The sequence below is a fragment of the Mesoplodon bidens genome (genome assembly GCF_964165515.1).
Source record: "Mesoplodon bidens genome assembly, chromosome: 5".
Lineage (NCBI taxonomy): Eukaryota > Metazoa > Chordata > Mammalia > Artiodactyla > Ziphiidae > Mesoplodon > Mesoplodon bidens.
The window spans coordinates 11519750-11547163 of NC_138161.1; positions in this window are offsets into that span (position 1 = coordinate 11519750).

The window sequence follows — 27414 nt, forward strand, 5'->3', positions numbered from 1 at the left end:
GATATTTGCCAAATTTTAACTTGCTTGGTGTGGTTGCTTAGCTCAGTCAAAAAAGAAGGACTTTCAGGGCAAACCAGAGGTGGAATGCATTTGGCTAAACTAGAATGCAGCCCCAACACAACTCAGTCCCTGAGTGGACTGAAGCAATCTGCTCTTCAACTTATCTGCCAAATAGAAGGGAAAGGCAACCTTCACTGGTAAGAAGATATCATCAGGAGACTCCATGAGTCTTAAAAAATATGATAAATGTGTTAAAGAAAATAATTAGAATCTATGAAGATAATCAAGTGGACATTCTACTACTGAAAATACAATACCTGAAATTAAGAACTTATTGGTTTTGAGGGAATGGTCGAGATGGTGGAGTAAGAAGACCCTGAGCTCACCTCCTCCCACAGACACACCAAAATTACAACTATTTACAGAGCAACTATTAATGACAACAACCTGAAGCCTAGCAGAAAGATCTTCTACAACTAAAGATCTAAAGAAGGAACCACAACAAGATGGGTGGGAGAGGCAGAGAAGCAGTATAATGAGGACCCATACTCCCATGTGGGTGACCAAAAAACAGGAAGATATTTACAATTGCAGTGGTTCTCCCCAAGGAGCAAGAGTCCACAATACTTATATCAAACAAAATAAACTTTAAAATAAAGACTGTAACAAAAGACAAAGAAGGACATTACATAAAGATCAAGGAATCAATCCAACAAGAATTTATAACAATTGTAAATATATATGCACCCAACAAAGGAGCATCAAATACACAAAGCAAATATTGACAGATATAAAGGGATAAATTAACAGTAACACAATAATAATAGGGAACTTTAACACCCCACTTACATCAATGGACAGATCATTCAAACAGAAAATTAATAAGAAAACACTGGCTTAATCAATACATTAGACCAAATGGACTTAATATATATATATAAAACATTCCACCTAAAAGCAGCAGAATACCCATTCTTTTCAACTGTACAAGGAATGCTCTCCAGAATAGATCACAGGCTAGGCCACAAAACAAGTCTCAGTAAATTTAAGAAGATTGAAATCATATCAAGCATCTTTTCCATCTACAATGCTATTAGGCTAGAAAATCAACTACAGGCGAAAAAACTACAATCATGTGGAGGCTAAACAATATGCTACTAAACAACCAATGGGTACTGAAGAAATCAAAGATGGAATTCTAGAAAATACCTGGAAACAAATAAAAACAAAAACACAATGATCTAAAATTTATGGGATGCAGCAAAAGCAGTTCTGAGGGAAGTTTACAGTGACATAAGCCTAACTCAGGAAACAAGAAAAATCTCAAATAAGCAACCTAACCTTATACTTAAAGGAATTAGAAAGAGAAGAACACACAAAACCCAAAGTTAGTAGAAGGAAAGAAATCATAAAGAACAGATAGAAATAAATGAAATAGAGAACCCCCCCCAAAAAAAGAAAAGATCAATGAAGATTAAGATTTGTTCTTTGAAAAGATCAACAAAATTGATAAACATTTAAGTCAGACTCATCCAGAAGAAAAGAGAGAGGGCCCAAATCAACAAAATCAGAAATGAAGAAGGAGAAGTTATCATCAACACCACAGAAATACAAAATATCATAAGAGACTACTATAAACAACTGTATGCCAATAAAAGGGACAACCTAGAAGAAATGGACAAATTCTTAGAAGGGCACAATTTCCCAAGACTGAATGAGGAAGAAATAGAAAATATGAACAGAACGATTATCAGTAATAAAATTGAATTAGTAATTTAAAAACTCAACCAACAAAAGTCCAGGACTAGAAAGCTTCATAGGTGAATTCTACCAAACACTTAAAAAAGAGTCAACACCTATCCTTTTCAAACTATTTCAAAAATTTGCAGAGAAAGGAAAACATCCAAACTCATTCTATGAGGTACCAAAGCCAGACAAAGTTATCACAAAAAAAGAAAATTACAGGCCAATATCAACGGTGAACATAGATGCAAAAATCCTCAACAAAATATTAACAAACTGAATTCAACAATGCATTAAAAGGATCATACACCATGATCAAATGGGATTTATCCCGGAGATTAAAAAAAAGTGGTTCAGTATAAACAAACCAATCAATATGATACACCACATTAACAAATTGATCATCTCAATAGATACAGAGAAAGTTTTTGACAAAATTCAACATCCACTTATGATAAAATCTCTCCAAAAAAGTGGGTATAGAGGGAATATACTTCAACATAATAAAGGCCATATATGATAAGCCCACAGATAACATGATATTCAATGGTGAAAAGCTGAAAGGATTTCCTCTAAGATCAGGAGCAAAGCGAGGATGCCCAATCTTTCCACTTTTATTCAACATAGTATTGGAAGTCCTAACCACAGCAATCAGATAAGAAAAAGAAATAAAAGGAACCCAAATTGGAAGGAAAGAAGTAAATTTCTCTGTTTGCAGATGACATGATATTATACATAGAAAATCCTAAAGATGTTACCAAAAAACTACTAGAACTCATCAATGAATTTGGTAAAGTTGAAGGATACAAAATTAATATACAGAAATCTGTTCTATTTCTATACACTAACAATGAACTATCCAAAAGAGAAATTAGGAAAACAACCCCACTTACAATTGCATCAAAAAGAATAAAATACCTAGGAATAAATCTAACTAAGAAGGTCATAGACCTATACTTGGAAAACTATAAGACACTGATGAAAGAAACTGAAGAAGACACAAACATATAGAAGATATACCATGTGTATGGATTGGAAGAATTAATATTGTTAAAATGACCATATAACCCAAAGCAATCTACAGATTCAATACAATCCTTATCAATACCCATGGCATTTTTCACAGAACTAGAACAAATAATTTATAATTTTGTATGGAAACACAAAAGAACTCAAATAGCCAAAACAATCTTGAGAAAGAACAGAGCTGGAGGTATCACACTCCCTAACTTTAGACTACAATACTACAGTAATCAAAATAGTATGACACTGGCACAAATATAGACACATAGATCATGGAACAGAATAGAGAGCCCAGAAGTAAACCCACACTTATATGAGCAATTAATCTCTAACAAAGAGGCAAGAATATACAATGGAGAAAAGACAGTATCTTTAATAAGTGTGCTGGGAAAACTGGACAGCTACATATAAAAGAATGAAATTAGAACATTCTCTAACACCACACACAAAAATAAACTCCAAATGGACTTTAAATGTAAGACCGGATACCATAAAACTCATAGGGGAAAACATAGGCAGAACACCCTTTGACATAAATCGTAAAAATATTTTTTGGGTTTGTCTCCTAAGGCAAAAGAAACAAAACAAAAATAAACAAATGGGACCTAATAAAACTTAAGAACTTTTGCACAGCCAAGAAAACCATCGACAAAAAGAAAAGGCTGCCTACTGGATGGGCAAAGATATTTGCAAAGATTTATCCAATAAGGAGTTAATAGCCAAAATATACAAAGAACTCATATAACTCAACATCAAAAAACAAACAAACAACCCAGTTAAAAAATGGGCAGAGGGTCTAAGTAGACATTTTTCCAAAGAAGCCATACAAGTGGGCAATAAGCACATGAAAAGATGCTCAATGTCAGTAATCATCAGGGAAATGCAAATCAAAATCAAAACCGCAATGAGATATTACCTCACAACTGTCAGAATGGCTATTATCAAAAACACAACAAAGGGCTTCCCTGGTGGCACAGTGGTTAAGAGTCTGCCTGCCGATCCCGGGGACACAGGTTCGTGCCCCGGTCCGGGAAGATCCCACATGCCGTGGAGTGGCTGGGCCTGTGAGCCATGGCCGCTGAGCCTGCGCGTCCGGAGCCTGTGTTCCACAACAGGAGAGGCCACAACAGTGAGAGGCCTGCGTACGGCAAAAAAAAAAAAAAAAAAAAAACAGGACAACAAATTCAAGTGTTGGCGAGGATGTGAAGAGAAGAGAACCTTCATGAACTGTTGGTAGAAATCTAAATTTGTGCAGGCACTACGGAAAACACTATGGAGATTCCTCAAAAACTTAAAAATAGAACTACCATATGACCCAGCAATTTCACTCCTGGATATTTATCCAAAGAAAACAAAAGCACTAATTCAGAAAGATATATGCACCCCCATGTTCACTGCAGCATTATTTATAATAGCCAAAATGTGGAAGCAACCTAAGGGTCCATTAAGAGATGAATGTTTAAAAACGATATATATCTTCTTCTGAGTCTATAGGTAGATATCTATCTATCTATCTATCTATCTATCTATCTATCTATATCTACTTTACCTATATTTTCTTCTTAGTCACAAAAAGAATGAAATCTTGCCATTTGTGACAATATGGATGGACTTGGAAGGTATTATGCTAAGTGAAATAAGTTAGACAGATTAAGACACATACTGTATAATTTCACTTACATGTGGAAACTAAAAAACAAGACAAATGAACAAAAATAACAAAAAAGAATCAGAGTCATAGACACAGAGAACAAACAGATGGTTGCCAGATGAGAGGAGAGGAGAGAAATACATGAGGACGATTAAGAGGTACAAACTTTCAATTACAAATTAAACAAGTCATGGGTGTGAAATGCAGAGTGTGGGGAATATAGTCTATAACTATGTAAACTCTTTGTACAGTGATAGATTGTAACTAGACTTATCATGTGATCATTTTGAAATGTATAGAAATTTTGAATCACTATGTGTGTAACAAGAACTAACATAGTGTTGCAGGGCAATTATAGTTCAAAAACAAAGAAACAAACAAATTCAAAGAAAAAGAGGTCAGATTTGTGGTTACCAGAAGCAGTGGGTGGGGGAATTGGATGGAGGTAGTCAAAAGGTACAAACTTCTAGCTATAAGATAAATAAGTCCTAGGGATGTGATGTACAACATGGTAAGTAAATTGAACATTGCTGTATGTTACATATGGAAGCTGTTAAGAGAGTAAATCCTCAGAGTTCTCATCACAAGAGAAAATGCTTTTTTCTATTTCTTTAATTTTGCATCTATATGAGATGATGGATGTTCACTAAACTTACTGTTATAATCATTTCATGATGTATGTAAGTCAAATTATTATGCACGCCTTAAACTTATACAGTGCTGTGTATCACTTATATCTCAATATCTCAATAAACTCAATAAAAGAAAAAAGAACTTATCAGTTTTAAAAGAAGACTCTATACAGCAGGGGACTGGATTAGTAAACTCAAAAATAGATCAATAGAAATATTCAATACAAAGCATAGAGAGAAAAATTAATGGAAAGAACAGAATAGAGCATAAGTGATATACTGGACGCAGCCAAAAGATTTAAAATATTTATAATTGGAGTCAAGAAAGAGAAGACAAAGAGATAAGAGTGGAAGCAATATTTCAAGAGATAATGGGCAAGAATTTTCCAATACTTATGAAGGATATCAACCCTTTAATCCAGCATCTCAGTGAACCTCAAGGAAAATAAATAAAAAGAAAAATGCATCAAGGCACAACTTATTGAAACAGTTGAAGATCAAAGACAAAGAGAAAATCTTAAAGGTCATCTTTCTAAAAATGTACACAATCTTCAATGGAACAATAGTAAAACTGATTATGGATTTTCTTGTCAAGGAAAAAAAATGTGTGAAAGCCAGAAGACAATAGAGTGATATATTAAAATTCTGAAAGAAAAAAAAGCACACTATCAAACTAGAATTCTATATCCAGCAAAAGGTCCTTCAACTATGAAGGCAAAATAAAAATTTTTCAGGCAAAACAAACAAAACCTGAAATAATTCATCCCCAGTGGAGAAGCACTACATGAAATACTAAAGAGCATTTTTTCAAGTAAAGGGAAATGTTCCCAGATGAAAGTACAGAACTTCAGGAAGGAAAAAAAGGCACTGAAAAGAATAAATATGGGGGAAAAGAGAAGAGAATATTATCTGTTTGAAGCCAAAATAATAATGCCTTGTGAACTTGATAACACACGTAGAAGTAAAACTATACAACAATATCCTAAAGTGTGGGATAGTGTAGATGGACTTAAACTGTTTTAAGGTTATTGCATTATTATTTAAAAGGGAAAAGTACCAACTGAAGCTTGAAGGCAATAAGTGAGAGATGCATAATGAAATCTTTAGGGCAATCACACACAAAAAATGTGTAAGTAAAAAGCTAATAGCTGAGAAAATGGAATAGGAAAATACATGATTCTCAGCTATGATTGTTAATTTATTTCTTCTTTTAATTCAGTTAATTTCCATTTTTAAACAATGTTATTAGGTGCATAAAATTTCAAATTCTTGGGTTTTCTTGTTGAATTGACACTGTTATCATAATCTCAATAAAACATGTCCTTTTCCCTCTAGTAATATTTCTTGTCTTAAAGTGTAGTCTGATATTAAGGTAGCCAACCAAATTTCTTTTTGCTAGTATTGCATGGTATAACTCATTTCATCTTTTTGCTTTCATCCTAACCTTATCCTTTTTATTTTTTTTTATTTTTTAAAACTTTTATTTATTTTATTTATTTATTTATTTTTGGCTGCATTGGGTCTTCACCGCTGCACGCGGGCTTTCTGTAGTTGCGGCGACTGGGGGTTACTCTTTGCTGCAGTGTGAGGGCTTCTCATTGTGGTGGCTTCTCTTGTCATGGAGCATGGGCTCTAGGCATGTGGACTTCAGTAGTTGTGGCACACGGGCTCAGTAGTTGTGGCTCGTGGGCTCAGTAGTTGTGGTTCACGGGCTCTAGAGCACAGGCTCAGTAGTGTGGCACATGGGCTTAGTTGCTCTGCAGCATGTGGGATCTTCCCAGACCAGGGCTTGAACCTGTGTCCCCTGCATTGGCAGGCAGATTCTTAACCACTGCACCACCAGGGAAGCCCCTTAACCTTATCCTTATATTTCATATATGCTCACTGTAAAAGTATACCCTTGGGTCTCAATTCTTTTGATTTAGTCTGACTACTTTATTCTTTTTTTTGTGTTTCATATTTATACTTCATATACATATATATATACTATATATATACTATATATACTGATATAGTTACATTAAATTCTACCATGATGCTGTTTATTTTCTATTTGTTCCATCTGTTCTATTCCTTTGTTTTCCATTTTCTGCCTTTTTGAGGATTAATCATTCATTCTTCTATTCCAATTTTCTCACCAGTTAGCTTTTTAATTGTATATTTTTTGCATGCAGATTGTAATGTATATATTGCATATACATACATATATAAATTCATCTACTTATACACTTTAGATTTGTGCATTTGTGTACACATAAATTTTGTGCACTTTTACTATCAATAAAAATGCTAACAAATATATTAGCAGACAGAATTTGTCAGCAGGTAAAAATAATAATGTACATCATGAACAAGTGGGGCTTGTTCCAAGAATGCAAAGATGATTCAGCATTAGGAAATCCACTTAATTCTAAGGAGAAAATTATGCAGTCACCTCAATACATGTTCAAACAGTATTTGACAATATTTGACAATTTATTCTTGATTTTTCAAAGCCAATAACACAGGAATAGACAGATACATTTAAACCATATATAGAACCTCAAAACCAAATGTGTGCCTAGTTAAGAAATACTAGAGGCTTCTACCCTTAAGCCAGAAATGAGACAAATGTTTGCTCACTATTACATCATTTGATTTTGTACCAGAAAAAGAACAAAATAAAAATTGAGCAAAAGAAGTAAAACTATCATTATTTGCAGGTGATTTGTTTTATAGTTTGAAACCCCAAGAATGTGTGAAAAATACTGCAATCAGTAACAGAATTTAAGAGGATATGTAAAATTAATATACAGAAATCCATAGATTTGTTTATACAAAAAAAAAACCCCAGTTAGGCAATATAATGGAAGAAAATACCTCATTTACAATAAAAAAAATATAAAATAATTAAAATAAGCTTAAAAGATACACACAGGACCTACATAATCTTTTAAACATTCATAAACAAAAAGAGAGAGAGAGAGATGAATAAATGAAAAGACATACCATATTCTTGGATAGGAAAACTTAGCTTTTTGTCAATTTCCTTAACACAAAATGTTAACTAATAAATATTATCCCAATAAAAATAAGAAAAGAAATTTTTATCTATACAAGGTGATTCTAACTTTCACATGGAAAAACAAACGATAACCTGGGTAATTCTGAAAAAGAAAAGGAGAAGGAATAGCTATACCATACATTAAAATATAATTAAAATCTTCATTAATTAAAACTTTGTACTAGTAGAATATGATTTGCCAGACTAACAAATGGCACAGAATTGAAAAATCCTGAAAAATACCCAAATATGTATGGAAATAACGTTTAAGATAAAGGTGGCATCTCAAATACATGGGGAAAAGATGGACTATTCAATAAGTGGTGGTGATATCAAACATTTTTTAGATAGACTTTACATCTACAGTAGAATAAATTTCAGTTATATCAAAGATTTAAATATAAACAGAAAAAAACATAAAAATACTAAAACAGAAATGGGAGATGAGGAAAGTCTTGTTATGACTCAAAATCTAGAAGCCACAAAATAAATGGTTGACAATTTTGACTACATGGAAATCAAAAACTTCTGCATGGCAGGAACCAAACTAATTTTTTAAAACACCCAAAGCAAAGTCAATAAGTAAATGACAAAATGAGAGCTATATGTAACTCATATCACAAAGGGCTAATTTCCCCACTACTATATAAAGAGCTCCTGCAAATTAATGAGATGATGAGACAAAAGACCAAAAAACCAATAGAATGATGGGCATGGGTAAGGACAGTTAACAGGAAATATACCTGTTTTTTTAAACATATGAAAACATGCTCGATGTCAATCATACTAAGAAATATACAAAATAAAAACACATTGATTTTTAAAAATTTATTAGAAAGGGCAAAAATCCAAAAGTTTGAAAACAAACTCTCTTGGTGGGCTGGGAGACACAGGCATTCTCCCTCCTACATTGCTACTGGAAGCAGAAATTGGCATACCCCCTGCAGAGAGTAATTTGGCAACATCTGTCCACATCAGAGATGCATTTACCCTTTGACTCTGCAATTTCACTTTTAGGAATTTACCTTCTGCATAAACATAATCATGTGCTGCATGAAGAACTACGAAGTTATCCATGGCAACACTGTTTGAAAGCAAAACACTGCAACAACTTTAAAAGTCCATCTATAGGGGATTGTTTTGGCACACTTTGGATAGTAACCATCAGTAAAGAGGAATGATGAGAGGCTTTACGTACCATGATGGAAAGATGTCTAAGACATACAGTTAACCAAAAACAACAAGGTACGGGATGCTGGATTGTGAACTACCAAGCAAGTGGGAAAAGAGTTGAGAGTTGGGGAAGACTATGTATTCAATTTGCTTGTGTATGCAAAAGGAAGAGAGGAGGGGCGGAGGGGGGAGGGGAGGGGGAGGGGGAGGATCTCTAGAAAGGTACACAACAAATTAATAACAGTGGCTACCTTTGTGGGGGGGTGGGAGAGATAAGAACTGAGCAGACGGGAAAGTACACTTTCCACTGTGTAATGTTTTATAACTGTTGATTTTCTGAACCATATGTTATATTACTTATTCAAAATGTTAAATAAATAAAATGTTTAGCTATGAGGAGATAGAGGACAATAGCCCCCCTCTCTTCCTCTTGCCACCCCAGAGCAGCTGGGCTGCCGCTGAGCTGAGGAGTGAGCATACGCATGTTTGTCTTGGTTTCACAAAGCCAGCCCCGGAGGACGCAGCTGAGTCTCTGAAGGTTATACGTAGGACTTGCTCAGGCCTGTCCAGGGAGGTCAAGGGTGATGCTAGAGTTAGAAGCCCCGGTGGGGGGCACTCTGCAGTGATGAATCTTGTGACTTCAGAATGGAGCCCCTGACCCCCAGGCGAGGAGGCCAGCGCCCGTGAGGGGCCACCACCACTGCTGGAAGGGGGCACTGGGCCAGTTGGCCGGTTCTGCAAAGAGTGGCAAGGCATTGTGGGATTTTCTGAACTGGCCTCATCAAATTTCTCTATCCCTGATCACCCTCCCCGCCTGGTAAGAGGCCTTGGACAAAATCTCAAAAGCAAGGAGGGTCAGAGACCTGCAATGCAGACAGGCCTGTCAGCAGAATGCAGCTGCCCCCAGGCCCCTGGCCCAGGACTCGGGACTGGCCTAGTTAAACACGGGAGGCTGCAGCCTGGACACCTGATTCCATTTTGTAATTTCCCTGGGGGGATTCCATCCAGTTACCAGCATGGTCATTTACTTCTTCTCGAGGCCTGTTCTCACCCTGTAGCTGGAGGACCATCCAAGCAGCCTCGACTGTGGGCTGGCAACACTGGCCCACGTGTGAGGGGCTGCCAGGGGCTGCAGGCCATCCTGACATGGGAGAGGAGGAGACCTCTCTGTTTCTCAACTTCAGGCACTCCCTCTGTTCACAAACCATCATTGGGCACCTACTATGATCCCAGCACAATCCCTGGGTGCCCCTGGGGTTCCCAAAGCTCCCAGTTTCCTCCTGTTTTCAGGGTCCTTCCACACAATTTAGCAAGTATGAGAAACTGCCTTGTATTGATCACTAATTGGGTTTTTTTGCAGCTAAACTATATTGCCGACAGGACTGTGGCCTCCTTAAAGCATGCCTCGGCATTCTACTTCCTGTTCTCTACTTCCTGTTCTCCAGACCCCCAGAGCACGCTCAAACACAGCAAAGCTTTTGATAAATGCTTGCTGGTGGCTTCTCAGTGTCCAAATTAGAAATAAAGTTGCAGGACTTCCCTGGTGGTCCAGTGGGTAAGACTCTGCACTCCCAATACAGGGGGCCTGGGTTCAAGCCCTGATCGGGGAACTAGATCCTGCATGCATGCTGCAACTTAGAAGTCCTCATGCTGCAACTAAAGATCCTGCATGCCACAACGAAGGTCCCGTGTGCCGCAACAAAGACCCAGCGCAGCCAAAATAAATAAATAGTAAATTAATTAATTAATTTTTTAAAACTTTAAAAAAAGAAATCAAGTTGCATTGCAATCAGTTAAGACCCAAGGTGGCTCCTCAGAAGTGCTGTCCAATGACTGCCCAGAACACTCATGGTGAAAGCCAGGGCCACCTTCAAAGCCCTAGGAGCCTTTCTTAACCCCACCTCCACCCGGCCAGCCCCTGACCTCAGTCCCATCATTCACTCCGCTCTGGGGACCATGCCTGTTCCTCCAACAGGGAGGACCACAGTCCCATCTCAGGCCCTTTGCACTCTCTGGCACCCCCAAACCTGGAACGTTCTTCCCCCAGAAATCCATAGAAATCACCCCCTCACCTCCCTGTCAGGTCTCTGCTTATATACCACCTTCTCAGTGAGGCCTTTCCCCCTCACCCTATTCAAAATCACCCCCCTATCCCTCTTACCTGCTGCAGTTTTCTCCATATCACTTATCAGCACCAAAAATACTCTTTTGTTTTCTTATTTATTTTCTTACCTGTCTCCCCCATGACAATAGGAGCTTCCCAAGAGCAGGTTAGTTGTGTTTTCTTCAGTACTGTATCCCCGGGCACATAGTAGGTGTTCAGTAAGTATTTACCGACTATATTAATACATGTATTGATTGATTTAACCATGACTCTTGATCAAAGTTAATTCAACTAGATAAACATACATATTATTTATGCATGTGGATAAAAAACACTTGCATAGATTTCTTGACGGTTTTATAGACATCATTTCATTTTCTTTTAGTGTCAGGGATTATTATCCAGATTTTGCAGAGGTACAAACTAAGACTCAGGGAAGTTAGGAGATTTTCCAGGACCGTCAGCTGGTCACTAGCAGAACTGGGGTGTCCGGTTTCCCATCTCCTGAAGCTCAGCTCAGCTCACCTACCTCAGGCTTTTGGACCCAGGATGCCTCCTTCTTACCTCTCTGTTCTGTGGGTTCTTCCTAAAGCTTCATACTCTCCTTTAAGAAGAAAACCCTGCATTTTCTCCTTTCCTTCTCTTTTCCCCCTCCCAGATCGCTGGGGCCCATTATCCCCCTCCCCGCTTCCAATCCCAGAAGAAGGCTTTGTGACTGTCTTCTGGCAGAGGCGCTCTTGGGCAAGGTTGCCTTCTAATTTTTGGACTCTGTTCACGAGGTTCTTTTACATTGCAAGGAGCCGAAAGAGGCCTGGATCCCCTGAAATCATGGGGATTTATTGCAATAATTCACGTGGAGTTAAGGAAGGGATCTCGTAACACAGCCCAGCTGCATGGAAACGCAGAGGCCAGTCCAGCAACCTCACTCCGGGGGGGCTGGAACACAGGCTCCCGGCGCCTCCCCCTTCTCTGTCTGGCTGACTTCTCTCCTTCCAGCTCCGACCTGCATCCCTTCCTCCCCCCGCAATGGCAGACTGAGCAAGATGTCCCTCCTTTGTGGCCCTGCAATTTTCTGTGCGTCCCTGGATCAGGGCACTGATCCTGTTGTACTGGGCTCCGTCCGCACCTTCATTAAATACACACCTTTGCAGACTCCTAACCCTCGCTCTCTAGGACCCACCGGCCACTTCTAAAAGGGCACCGTAGTTCACGGGTGGAGAGATCTAGAAAGGAGCCCCGCTCTTTCATTCTCCGCACACTTATTGGGTTGCAAAGCCTGGCGGGGTGGGGGTGGGGGACAAGTGCGGACAGGACTCACTGCTTGGGTGGGCGAGGAGGGTGCTGGGGGCGGTGGTTTATAACACACGCGCGCGCGCGCGCACACACACACACACACACATCACAGGAGGGGAAAATACCATCAGAGCCCCTCTCCCCCCTAACCCCGCAATGATTCCGGCATCGCCAGACTTTCTTTGATGTGCTGAAAGCATCTCTCGCAGGGAGGTGGGGAGAACAAGAGAAAAAACAGCTCCTGGACGGTGACTCGTGTGACAGCGCCCCGAAACGCGGCGGCTTGGGGCGGGGGTTGGGGGGAGCTCCCACAGCAGCAGGCCGGGCCCGGGGACCTGGGGACCCGGAGCTGCAGGATGCTGAGCGCGCGCCGCCGCCAGGGGCCGCCGCAGCCGCCCGCTCGGCGCGTGGAATTTTCCACCGCCCAGCCGAGCTTGCACAATTGCGTCTCATTGGCCGAGCGGGGGTGTCTGTCCCCGCAAGGGGACGGAGATTAGATTAGCCTGGGAGTCCTCCTCAGTGGGCTTGGCAGGGTTCTGATTAATCAGGTCGGCGGGGCCAGGGAGGGGAGCCGGGGGAGGGTAGGAGGCGGGAGGAGTCCGCGTCTGTTTTCAAACCCAGCTAAGCTCCGGCCTTTGGATGTCACCTTTCTACGCAGAAAATGCTCCAGTGAGCCGGGAACAGTCGAGGGTAGATATGAGAATTTGCCTCTTCATAGTAAAATTCCCTTAGAAACTACTGGAAAATGCCCAGATGCCCAAGTCCAGACGCCTCCCCCATCCCTCGCCCCCGCCCCTCTCTTTAGTCTCAGTCTGGCCCTGGCCTTTAACCCTTTGAGCAGCAATGCCGTCAAGAGATTCTCTTTGGACAGTGACTTTCACATACTCCCCCATCCAATAAGAACTTCAGAACCAAATCAGTTTCCACGAACGTCCGCCCTCCCACCCGGGGGTCAGTCAAGAAATGAAGATAGCGTAAGACAGAAATAGTGAGTGACTCCCTTCTGTCTGCTGGAGAATCATCATGAACTCCTCACACTGACATTAAAATGTGCAGCAAGACTTGAGAGACTGTCGCTGTGCTCAGATAGATTGTTCTCATAATGGGATTTATGTGTGAGATCCTTGTGTTGATTTATGATTAAAATACTCCCCTTGTTTTCCCCTGAGGTCTGGCATTAGGAAGCTACTTTCTGAGAGTTATTGTTAAATCTGCCACAAAGGCCAGCTCTGGCCCTCAATGGATGTTTGGTGAGTGAATGGATGATGTTCCCTGCAGTCCTGGTCCTTAGAATGACAGCCGTATGAGCTTCTGGGTCCTAGTACGGGTTGTGTTATTTACTAGTCGTGCGACCTCAGGCAACTCAATTTCTTTGAGCCTCAGATTCGTTGCTTTTAAAATGGTGCTAATATGTTCCTCAAAAAGTTAGGTAGAGAAATACCATTTGCCCCAGCTATTCCATTTCTTGGTATATACTGAAAAGAATTGAAAACAGGTACTCAAAACAGGTGCTTGTACAGGAATGTTTATTGGAGTATTAGTCACAAAATGGCCAAAAAGTGGAAACAACCCAAGTGTTTCCATCGATGGATGAAACAGATAAACAAAATGTGGAGGACTGTCCAAACAATTAAATAGTACCCCGCCATGAAAAGGAGTGAAGTACTGATACACCCTACCACATGGATGAACCTTGAAAACTTTATGCTAAGTGAAAGAAGACAGACACGGAAGGCCGCCTACTATACGATTCCATGTACATGACATGTTCAGAATAGATCAGTCCGGGCTTCCCTGGTGGCGCAGTGGTTGAGAGTCCGCCTGACGATGCAGGGGACACGGGTTCGTGCCCCGGTCCAGGAAAATCCCACGTGCCGTGGAGCGGCTGGGCCCGTGAGCCATGGCCGCTGAGCCTGCGCGTCTGGAGCCTGTGCTCCGCAACGGGAGAGGCCATAACAGTTAGAGGCCCGCATACCGCAAAAAAAAAAAAAAAAAAGAATAGATCAATCCAGAGACAGAAAGCAGTTAGTGGTTGCCAGGGGCTGGGGAGAAAGGGATAGGGAATAACTGCTTAATGTGAGTATGGGATTTTCCTTTGGGGGTGATGAAAATGTTCTGGAACTAGATAAAGGTGGTGGTTATATGGACAAAAAAAAAATGTTGCCTGCCATTTCAGTAAACAAAGGATGTTGCCTGCTATTCTGGTAAAGGAGTGATGCCAGCCATCAAGCCATCAGCCATTGCAGTCACCCCAGTGGTGCACCCTGAGGGGCATTCAGGTTGGAGAAAAACAGGATACTGGCCCTAGATAGTTAACATGCATATCAAAGGAGTAATTTCAATGAGCCCAGACTCTTGCATCTTCCCATATATAGAACCGCACTAAAATCATTAATTTGAGATGTCTGGTTTTGGTCATTAGCAGTAATCTTTTGATGTTCCACTACATGAGATTTTTTCAGCAACAACTCCTATATATCCTGGCTTCTCCCTTGCCTCTTCAGAACAGTTGCTCAGAGCCATCTGAGAGGCTGTCTTCCGTTCTTCGGAAGGTCCTGGAATAAATCAAAACTCACAACTCTTAGGTTGTGTGGGGTTTTTTGTTTTTTCAGTCGACAGTTGCACGACATTGTGAATGTACTGAATGCCACTGAAATGTTCACTTTCAAATGGTTAGTTTTATGTTATATGAATTTCACTTTGATACAAAAATGTAATGGGGCTAACGTAAGAAAACTTGACTGAGGATTAAGTGTGACATCTATGGAGAGATGTTAGAGCAAGTTAAACACCTTATTCTTTGATTCCCTCTACCTTATGCCCTGGGTCACGTGGATCCATGAGAACAGGGGGCTTCATGGTGTTGATCTAAGCCCCAGTGCCAGAGGCTCCACAATGATCTGTCCTGCAGGGAGGAAAGCCTCAAGGGACCATGAAAACCACCGAAAAAGTGATAAATATTGGAGAGGGTGTGGAGAAAAGGGAACCTGCACTGTTGGTGGGAATGTAAATTGGTGCAGCCACTATGGAGAACAGTATGGAGGTTCCTTAAAAAACTAAACATAGACTTGCCAGTGATCCCACTCAGAAAACTATAATTCAATAAGATACATGCACCCCAGTGTTCATAGCAGCACTATTTACAATAGCCAAGACATGGAAGCAACCTAAATGTCCATTGACAGATGAATGGATACAGGATGTGGCGCATATATACAATGGAATATACAATGGAATATTATGCAGCCATAAAAAAGAATGAAATAATGCCATTTGCAACAACGTGGTTGGACCTAGAGATTGTCATACTGAGTGAAGTAAGTCAGACAGAGAAAACCAAATATCATAAGATATCACTTATATGTGGAACCTAAAGAATGATACAAATGAACTTATTATTTACAAAACAGAAACAGACTCACAGACAAAACAAACTTATGGTTACCAAAGGGGAAAGGGAGGGGAGGGATAAATTAGGAGTTGTGATTAATAGATACACACTACTGTATATAAAATAATCAACAAGGTCCTACTGCATATATACAGGGAACCATATTCAATATCTTGTAGTAACCTATAATGGAAAAGAACCTGAAAAAGAATATATATAACTGAATCACTTTGCTGCACACCTGAAACTAGCACAACTATACTTCAGAAAACAAATACAAAAACAAACAAACAAAAAAAAAACACCAAGAATGCTGAATGATAGGATTGGAGTCTTTAAAATTTTCCATACAGGTGCCTCAGAGGAACAACCACAGAACCGGGGCTGTCTCACCACTGAGGCTGGGAGCCTAGTGGCCTGGGCTGCCAGTCCTCCCATTGCCCATGCGTGGGACCCCCAGCTAAGGAAGGCTTTTGCCAAGAGTCAGTTTCCTCATCTGAACAGTGGGGCTCATTGATGTACCTTCAGCATAGGGCTGCTGTCAGAAGTCAGCGAATTAACACATGTGCTGGAAATAGAGTATACGCTCAACAAATATTAGCAAGGAAAAGGTAAGTAATGACCAAGAAACATTGGGCGTGTGGGCTCTCTTGGGGGGCTGGTGGGATGAGGAAGGCAAGGGGTGACTTTGAGCACTTAAAGCAAAAGGGGGCGTTTTGAAGTTGTTTTTGAAGTTGCTTTAAGCAATTTGCAGCACTGCCGGGTGGAAGGCAGTAGGGGGAAATGGGGCGACAGAGGACCATGACAAGAAGGGAGAGGAGAAGTCGACCATCAAAGGGATTATTCTGAAAATTAAGGAAGGAGGAGCTGTCAGTAGTGGGAGCGGGTCAGAAGTGGGGATGACACAGAAATTCAGGCGTCTCCACAGGGCATGGGACTGGCTATTCTGTTTTAACAGTGAGAGGGGGACTGGAACTCTGTCCCTTGCAACAGGGCACTGGGAAAGTGCAGCTCTCCAAGCAGAATCAGCTGTGCCCAACGGGCTCCCTCAGAGGAAAACCACTAATGAACTCAACTCAGTAGAGTCACGCCGTGCAGGCATCCCTGAACTCCTCATCTTGTTTCCACCAGAGTTGAAAGTCTCATCATGAGAGTGAATCTTTCTGCAGATCAGCCTTTAGCAGCAAAAGGGAGGGCTGCATGGAGCAGAATTTCATGGGAATTAGAACATGTTTTGGTTTTCTATGGTGCCCCTGACTTAGCATCTGTAATATCAGCCATGGTCCTCATGTCCTGCTTCCCTCACTGTAACTGGAGGCCTCCTGCCCTGGACCACCCGTCAGTGATGTGTCAGTGTGAGAATCCAGGGGTGCCCCAAAGGAAGCACTGGCCTGCAATACAGCGTGGTCAGCCTGTGTCCCCAAAGCCAAGTTCCTCCCAGTCGTAGGGCAGGGCACCCAGTGAACCGGCGCTCCAGAGAAAACAGGTCACCAAGCCCCCAAAGTATGTGACGTTTGGGTTTTGTTGGAAAGCATTGTCTTCAGACTTTCTTCAGCCTTTCATGTGTCAACTGAAAACAAACAAACAAAAAAAAACACACACACAACCTGAAAGTTGGGAGTTGTGGTTTATTTGGGGTGCTTACTGAGAACTATAACCCATGAGACAGCCTCTCAGATGGCTCTGAGGAACCATTCTGAAGAAGTAAGGGAGGAGCCAGGATATACAGGAGTTTTTATATCCTTGGAAAAAACAAGTAGTCGAACATCAAAAGATTACAGCTAATCACAAACAGACATCCAAGTTAATAATTTCGGTGCTTTTCTATGTATGGGAAGATGCAAGAGTCTGGGCTCATCAAAATTATTCCTTTGATCTGCATGTTAACTATCTAGGGCCAGTATCCTGTTCTTCTCCAACCTGAATGCCCCTCAGGGTGCACCACTGGGGTGACTGCAGTGGCTGATGCTTGATGGCTGGCAATAGTCGTTGTTTACTGAAATGGCAGGCACTTTTTTTTTTTTTTTTGGTCCACACATGGATAAAAAGATAAGAGATAGAGAAAAGAAGTGTATCAATGCAATACATGTGCACACCTTAAACTTAAACGATGTTGTATGTCAATTATATCTCAGTAAAGCCAGAAAAAAGATATAGATATAGGTACACAATACAGTTAACTGTTAACAGTATATAGACACTGAGAGCCTATGAAAGACTGAATGTATAAAAGGGGAGGTGTCTGCTACTAGGAATAACTTGAAATCACAGTTCTACATGATTCTTTTATGCCCACTGTATATCTCCCATCCCGCCACCCTGCCACGTCCCCTTCCCTCCCCAATCCTACCCCATCCCTCTAACATTGACACAGGGAAAGTACTTTGCCTGGGATGGCAGGAAACTCACAGTTAAATGTACTAAGCCATTAAGTGGATTCAGTGATTTGGAGTCATAACTGATTTCAGGTGCATCTTAATTTTTTCAATATAAGTCATACATGTTTATTGTAGAAATTCAAAAAACGCAAGTAAGCAAGAAAAACATTTTTTAAACATTTAAGCACCCTGCTCTTGCCATTTGGGAATTATTACCATTAAAATTTTAAATTCTAATTTACATTGCTTTAATAATACTCGCACGCATGTACATGTACTTTCACGCTCATGGGGGACCGACTGAGAAGCATGAGCTTGGGGGGCCCCATGAGCTCATCTGGGCGTGGAGAGAGCTATGAGCTTGGTGCTAGATGCATGGGGGCATGGGGTCAGCCAGCACGTAGAAAATGAGGCCAGCGCGACTGCTGACATGGCCACTGGTCCCCAGCCTGCCCAGCACCACAGCTCAGCCCTGTGGAACAGTCCCTGTTCATCTGCCTCCTTCTCTGCAGGACGCAGCTGACCCACCCTGCACAGGACCAAGGCAAGTGTGTGCAGCAGAGTGGGGCATGCACCTGTGGCAGACCTTGCTGAGGCGCCAGCTGCAAGAGTGAGGGCTGGGACTGTCCTCGTGCACCGCTGCACATGATGGAAACCAAGAGGCCAGAGAGAGAATGTGGGGGCTCATGGTCCTACTAGGTAGGAAACGCCCCTAAGCCCGCTCAGAGAGAACTGGGGGAGACCAAGGAGGAAGGTGCTACCATTATGCAAATGAGGTCACCAGCCAGGGGAATCTGAGTAATTATGATTAATGTGACTTCATTTTTTCCAAAGACCAGTGAAGCCTGGGAAAATCAGTGTGTGTGTGTATATATATATATATGTGTGTGTGTGTGTGTGTGTGTGTTTATTTATATAGTATATAAATATAAAGTATATTTTAAATATGAAATTGGATCATACCATGATTTGATTGGTAAACTGTTTTCTTTGTTTAACAAGACCTCGTATTTTTTTCATGTAGATAAAGAGATAACTATAACAATGGTTTTCAAATGCTAGAGACTAGTGAAGGTGCTTCAGGGACGCACAGAAGGGAGAGTAGATTTTGCAGGTGGAAGAGAAGATACGAGTTCCCACCCTTGGTTCACCCAGAATAGTCTACTTTTCTCAGTTCTGTATACTAGGATCCTATGAAAGACTGAATATAAAAAGGGGGAGGTGTCCACCACTAGAAATAATTTGAAACCACCTTTCAACATGATTCTGTCATATGACACTTCATTGCGTGGATAAATGATCATGTATTAACCAAAGCTCTCTTTTTGGACAGTTAGGTTGCATGTGAGTTAGGAGTTGTGTTCAGATGCAGATATCACATTCCTGAGACACCACAACGTAAACAAAACTAGGATTTTTTTCCTCATATAATGACACATCTGGAAGGAGGAAGTGCTGACATCAGGTTAGTGGGTAATGGGTCTCCAAAATCCCATCAGAGTTCCAGGCACGATAAAAGGGGGGAGGGGGGCAGAAGTCATAGGTCAGAAGGGGGCTGGCAACTGAGTTGATTCCCCTCATAGAGAGCTTTCCTGGAGATGCCTCTGAATGATGTCTGCTTACCTTTCATTGTCCACCTCTATTTGCAAAGAGTCCAGAAAACGTTTTTGGCTAAGCACCTCACTCCTCTCCCCAAAACTGGGGTCCTGTTACTGAGGAAGAAGATGAGAACAACAACTAAACCATTGTCTGAAAATCCTCTTTGCTACATCCTTGAAGCTACATCACAACCTAAATTTGAACAAGATCAAGTTTCAGAAATGAAAATGTTCCCTTAAAGAACAATTCTGTGGATTGTTCTAAAACTTCCCAGTGAAGGTATTGGTAACAAAAGTAACAAAGATATTGGTATAATTTCTTTCTATTTTGAATCTTTGCTACTTTAATAAGCAAAATTTCTTCATGACTGTTTTTCCTAATTGTGAAAACTGTTTTTAAACAACGGAAGCATCTTGTTTCCATTCTTATCAATGTGACCTGAATGCTCTGGAGCAGTGCTTCTTACATTTTAATGTGTGTACAAATTACCCGGATCTTATTAAAATGCAGGTTCTTATGCGACAGGATTGGAGTCAGCTGAGAATCTGCATCACTAAGAAGCTCTCAGATGCTGCAGTGCTGTTGGTCCACAGAACTCACTTTGAGTAGTGAGTTCCTAGTCGCCCCAGCATTGCAATTGCATCATAAGACAGAATACAGCTGTATTGTTGAGTAAGAACAGCTCTCTTCCCTTAGCAGAAAAGGGTCAGGACCAAACATCTCCAGTGGGGATTTGGTCCCCAAGTCAAATCTACACGCATACACTGCTGCAGAGGGAATAACTCAGTTCTGCTCAATTCAACAGGAGGTTTCTGAGTGAGCTGGGAGGTCCCTGGGAAAAGTGAGGGCTGCCTTAAACAGATTAAAGTCTGAGTGGGCTGGGGGCAGGGTGGATAAGAAACTCAATCACCTCTGCAGTTCTTATCCAAACAAACAGAGACCCAGAGACTGGAACAGCCCAGAGCAGAAACCATAAGTGCCGCTGGTGGGCACCTGGGGATAGTGGCACGACATTATGGCAGGATCGGCTGTTAAAATACGGATTTGAGCCTGGTTGCCTTCTTCCCCATCCACACCCATTTCCAGCTGGTAGCCAAGCTTCACGCTTCCTGGCTTCGGGGATATGGGCCAGCTGAAAAGATTCTTCCCTGCTTTTGTAAAAGCTAAACCCCTGGATGAGATGATGCCAAGGGCCTGGAGGATGAGAGGAGGGAGAAAAAGCGCGAGAAGGAATCCAGAGCAGCGGGGCCGTGCAAGCAGGAGCTGCGGAGTCTGGGGAGGCGATGACACGTCAGAGGTCCTGGGGGGCATGGTCAGAGGGGTGGCCCCAGGCACCCCTACCCAGGGTCTGAAGGACCCAGTGCCAAAGCAGTGAGGGTGGGTTGGGGTGGGTGTAGGGGGATGGGAAGGGAGCTTTTGGGGGCCTTACCTCTGTCTACACTCCTTATCCTGAAGCCTACTTTGCTGGATCCTACGATAGCCACACGAGCTCTCTATGTATGCTTTGAGTTTGCAGAGTACATAAGTACCCTTTTCATCAATGAGAAACCAGAATATGAGTGAGAAACATTCCCTAGATTACAGGTTGAGGTCATAAGAGTGCAGTCCCCATGGTTACTGGATAACCTGCATTTCCAGCCAGGTGACCTATGCGGGACCTTCCAACCTGGGAAGAGTGTGTGTCTGTGTGTGTGTGTGTGTGTGTGTGTGTCCCCTGCCAGGTGGGCTTAGCCCTCACAATGCCTGTTTCCCCAACAGGATCTGAAAACAGTGAAGCCCCATCCCAGGGACATGAGCACGCTTTAGTGGCCCTTATGCCACACCGACGAATATCACAGCACCACCTGCAAAGACAAGAGACCCAGGATCCCAGGAAACACAGTCGAGAGACAGCTTCCACGTCTCAAGCTCAGGAGTTCTTGGCCCTGGCACCTGACAAGCCTCCACCTGAGAAGATTTTTGAAATGCTCATGCCCAGGCCCCATTCCCAGGTGATTCTATTCCGTTGATCTGAGGTGGGGCTAGGCATCTGAATTTTCTTTTAGGTGATTTCAATTTGAATCAATATTTTTAAAGGCCACCTAGGTTCATCTAGTGTGCAATCAGACCCCTTTGCAGGCTGCAAATATTCCAGAAGGGAACCAGGTAGAAAGCCACCAGTTTTATACAGCCAGGTATATGCTATTCTGTGCTGTTCCCAATGACACCAGGGCTGGCTGGCTTGAAGGACAACTCTGCCGAGATGGAATGTGACCAGGCAGTGCCAGGACCATCCCGGCCGGCTTCGGAACAGCATCTGACATTGAGGCTCCCCCTGGGAGAGGATCACAGCTACAGCACATGGAACAGGAGCCCTGCTTGCCCCTCAGCAAATAATTAGGGCGGAACACCAGCATTACTTGATCTCTATCTCCAAGGTCAATGTGAATGAATAGATCTCTTTGCTTGGTTTCCTCCCTCAAAGCAAACGTTTCAGTCGTCTCCATTTCCCCCTCGATTCAGAGTACTTTGTCCAGCACATTTGAGTCACTCTGAAAACAAGCTTGTATGTGCGTATCATGGAAATAAAATTACTTCTGTGAGACAGCGTTTCTTGTTCAACCCCCCTTACGAGAGCTTACTAAACTGGCAGAGAAAAAAGCAGCGATTTTCAAAGTATGAAAACTACCCATTATTCATTAGAGGGAAGCTGGTGGAAGTCAGGAGCTCTGGGCTTCAGGCAGAACTAGAGTTTGAGGCTGATTTTCTAAATGGAAAATGCTCTTTTCTTCTTCGCCGCTCACAGCAACTAGTTCCCGGTATGAAGCCCAAACAAGACCTTTAGAAAATGACACTGTTCTAGGACTAACGGGTTGGGAGAGACAGAGGTTTTCAAAGGATGAGAGCTTTCTTCTGTCCTCTTGGCCAAACTGAATCCCATCCACTTATTCAGTCCAGGGATTCCTGCATTCATTGTCCCCAGGTGCGAACTTGCCAGATGTCATGAATTCAAACCAAAGCTCCCTGCTTGCCGGCACCAGGTCCCACTTGCTCTCCCACCTTTGCAGTATCGGTCCCAGCCACCCTTCTCTGCCACCAGCCTCTCGGCTCCAGCAGACCCAGAGGTAGGTGTGTGAGGGGAGTTGCACGCCTCACGGGGGTGCACCATTCCCCCATCCATTTCCTGCAGAAGTGTCAACACAAACGTGCTTGGGATGGGAGGCTGGAGAAAGGGGGAGGGTCAGAGGGCTGTGCGGGGATCTTGTGGCTGCTGAAGCCCAGAACAGAATTCCCCTCTGCTACTTAGAAACAGCAGTCAAAGGCCACAGCTGCCGCCTCCTGAACTTTTGACCACTTGATAAGAGCATTTGAAGATGTGTAAACACTCCTTCACCAATCTTCCCTTCAATGAACAGTCACAATACATCTTCTAAGTTTAACAGCTCAACCGCCAGCATGGACATTGTAAAGGCAAGAGGGGGCGAGGCAGAACCCAAGTTCCCCTTCACTCTGAGACAAGGGTGGCTTGATAAAACAGAAAGCCTTGAGAGAGAATGGACTGAGTACTCACTAAGTGCCAGTGGTATCAAGGCTATGATACATTGAATGGCCTTGGAGATTACATACGCTAACAAAGACAATGAGAGTTTGTCCTGTCCTACACAGAAATACTACTAGTCAGATATCCGTGTCCCACTTGGGACTCAGTTTTTCAGAGAGTAATTTTATTCTCCAGCATCCTTTCCCTGTATTTACTGTGTGTGTCCAGGTGGGAAGCTGGGAAGTATGGTTCCTCCCCGGTTGCACTGTTTTCTGTAGCTGGAATTTACAATGTGGAATTTGAAGAACAAAAAAGTTGCAGTGGCTCCTTTGTAGGGCCGGTACTCAGAGGCAGATCTTTCTGCATAAAAGAGGACTTGATGTCACAAGTCTGGAGATAAATGACTCTAAGTGACCCAGCTTTGCCATCCATGGCTGCTAGGTGGATGCCTTGGGGATGAAGCACTGAAAAGGCATGAGCAGACCTGGATTCTGATCTGTGTCCCAAAGTACACGTGAAGTATGTTGAGTACCTGTTTGTGTGTGTACGTGTGAACCTGCATGCACTCATGTTCACTTTCCAGGTGACAGTACCTGACCCATGCACCTCACAGGATTGTTTGTTAGATCAAATAAGAAATGAGTAGATTCGGGTCCTCCAGAAAAATAGAACCAAGATGATATAGAGATAGAGATAGAGATGGAGATGGAGAGGGAGACTTATTATAAGGAATTGACTCCTGTGATTATAGAGGCTGACAAGTCCCAAGACCTGCAGGCTGAGTTGGCAGGCTGGAGACCCAAGAATGCCCATGGTGTAGCTCTAGTGTAAGTCCAAAGGCCTGAGAACCAGGAGAGCCAGTGGTGAAGTTCCAGTCTAAAGGCTGGTGGGGTCAATACCCAGGAAGAGTTGATGTTTCAGTTCAAGTCCAAAGGCAGGACAGAGCTGATGTCCCAGCTCAAGCAGTCGCGCAGGAGGGGTTCTCTCTTACTCAGAGGAGGATCAGCCTCTTTGTTCTATTCAGGCCTTCAACTGATTGGATGAGGCCCATTCCTACCGGCGAGGGCAATCTTCTTACTCAGGCTACCGATTTAAATGTTGATCTCGGGCCTCCCTGGTGGCGCAGTGGTTGAGAGTCCGCCTGCCGATGCAGGGGATACGGGTTTGTGCCCCGGTCCGGGAGGATCCCATATGCCTCAGAGCGGCTGGGCCCGTGAGCCATGGCCTCTGAGCCTACGCATCCGGAGCCTGTGCTCCGCAACGGGAGAGGCCACAACAGTGAGAGGCCCGCGTACCACACACACACAAAAAAAGTTGATCTCATGCAAAAACACCCTCTCAGAAACACGCAGAACAGTGTTTGACCAAATATCTGGGCACCCTGTGGGCCAGTCAGGTTGACGCATAAAATGAACCATCACAATGGAGTAAAAGGCAGCATGAGTACTGAAAGAATGCCCGTTTCTGGAGCCCAACAGCCCAAGGCCAAGCTCTAGCTTTGTTACTTGCTGGCTGTGTGATTTGTAGGTTACTCGAGTCTCTCCGGGGCTGCCTCCAATGCCTCTCTGAGAAGATGAGGGTAACGAAAGAGTCAGCATATGTACGTACATGACACATAGCAGGCACCAAAGCATTAGTTGTTTTGGATGCAAAAAGGTATTTTTTAAAGGTTCGATTTGTCTTTTACATTTAACGTGTATTATTATTTTAGGCTAAAGAGACTATTCGACATAGAACATACAGGAGGAAAAAGAGAGGCATTAATATCAAGAAAGAAAAATAACACAGACCTTGTCAGCACATCTTCACTGTTAAATTAGTAGGCCAGGATCTGGGGGTTTCAGGGAGACATCAGACCTACTAGACTGTGGGGCTCCTCTCCCTGAAGGGAAAATTCTTTATTTCCCCAGGAAGTTTGTGGGCTCATATTTACCATGGAGCCTAATGTTAGGATGGCTGTGGTCTTTGCAGAGTATGTACATGTTTTACATGATATACGTAAGTGTTGGATGATAGGGAAACCTAATACATTTGAGACCTGATACCATCATCCTCCATAAAAGCAAAATATTTTCCCATCCAGGAACCAAGCTGGAAAACCTCTCTCACAGTTGGTTTGGAGTTTAAAATCACAGTAATGGCTGCAAAGATGGCCTGTTGGTCCAGATAAGACCAGAGCCAACCTGACACCTCATTGCAGGATTGGTCCCTCTTCCAAAGTCCTGTTAAGCATGTGGGTGGTGTTAACAGCATCCTTCTGGCAGCTAAAATGGACCAAGAGAACGGCCTAATGGTTAGAGAAAACCTAGATGGTACAGCAAGAAATGCAGTGGCTGGACCAGCCAGATGAGACTGCTGGGGGCCAGCAGGATGGCTGTCACAGAGTGTGAGATGTTTGGGGTTTGGCAAACCCTAAGAAGCTGGCTGCCAAGCTCCACCACCCCTTGTCCCCCTGGTGTATTTCAAAGGAAATTAAATCCACATGTTTCTGATTTTTGACACTTAAAGCTCATCCAAAGGTGGTTTTGCAAGAGTGGTTTGGACACGAGAAGCCTGGAGAAACTTTAATTATTATTGTTTTTTTCATTTTGAAATGCAGACCTGTATGCTTACATAATAAATGCCATGCCTACAAAATTGGAATCCAGTTCTGCCTTACCAAAACTTTTTGCCCTGGGCCCACCAGAAACAGATAATTGGAGTCAACTAGAGAAGACAAACAGTGCCTTTAATATCCAATCTAGAAATCCACCTTGAAAATGGCACTCTCAATGACCCCTTTTGATTGGGCTGCACTAGAACTGCCAAAGCTAAGAGTTCAAACATACAGGCACAGTGTGGACTGAGTCTATAGATTCAATTATTTCCTCAGACTCTGGCCAAGGGGACGAAAACCTAAATTCAAGATGGCGCCCATCATACATCCTGGGAATCTGGGTCCAAGGATGTGGGGCATGAGGCCTCAGGGACAAGGAACCATCACAAAGGTGTTCTGTGGAATGTTCTGAAATGTTCTGCCATGTCCCTGAATGTAACCTAGACAAGCAATGACACAAATTCCACACTTAGAAAGAATTAGTGTTTCTGGATGTGACATGTGACCTCTCCAAGTTCAGTCACCTGAAAACTACTGGCCAGAGAGATCCAGGACCAAAGGGTCCTCCTCTTCTGAACCCGGGATTAACATTTTCGGTTTCTCCCATCTCTGCTTCTAGCCACTGCATGAAGCTTTTCCTGAAGATTCATCTCAGAGGCAGCCTCCTCCACTGCTCTGAGCTCTCCTGACCGACGTCATGGCTTTGTTCTCTCCGGCTGTTCCCACCTCTTCCCCAGCCCTGGGCCGTCCACTACTTGGTTGGCCATTCACATGTTGGGCTCTGCCATTGGAACCCCCCAGCCCCTAGCTCGGGGTCTGATACAGGTTAAGTGTGCCTTAAATCTGTGATGGATGAGGTGGTGACTGCTGAGATGAAGAACAGCTTAGCCCTCCCCCCGGGTCCTCTCTCTGCTCCTGCTGGTGGATTTCTCTGGACATGCGGGGTACACTTCTTGCTCCCTCTTGCCCAAGAGCCTTCACGTGTGCTCCCCTCCCCCAATGTTTTTATCCAAGTAACCTTGCTTCGCAGGTAAGCTCAGATGTCCCTTTCTCAGGGAGCCTTTTTCTTTCCAGCCCAGGTTGGGGTGCCGTCCCCAGAGATGCGCCTCCTCCCCACCTCTGCACACTCGATAGATATTCATAGTTAACTAATCAAGTACAAGGTCATACACACTGCCTGCCTTCCCACCAGACTGCTGGCTCCCAGAGGCCAGGAACCAGGTCTGTCTCCCTCATCGTCTCCCCAGCACCTTGCCCTGAGAAATCGG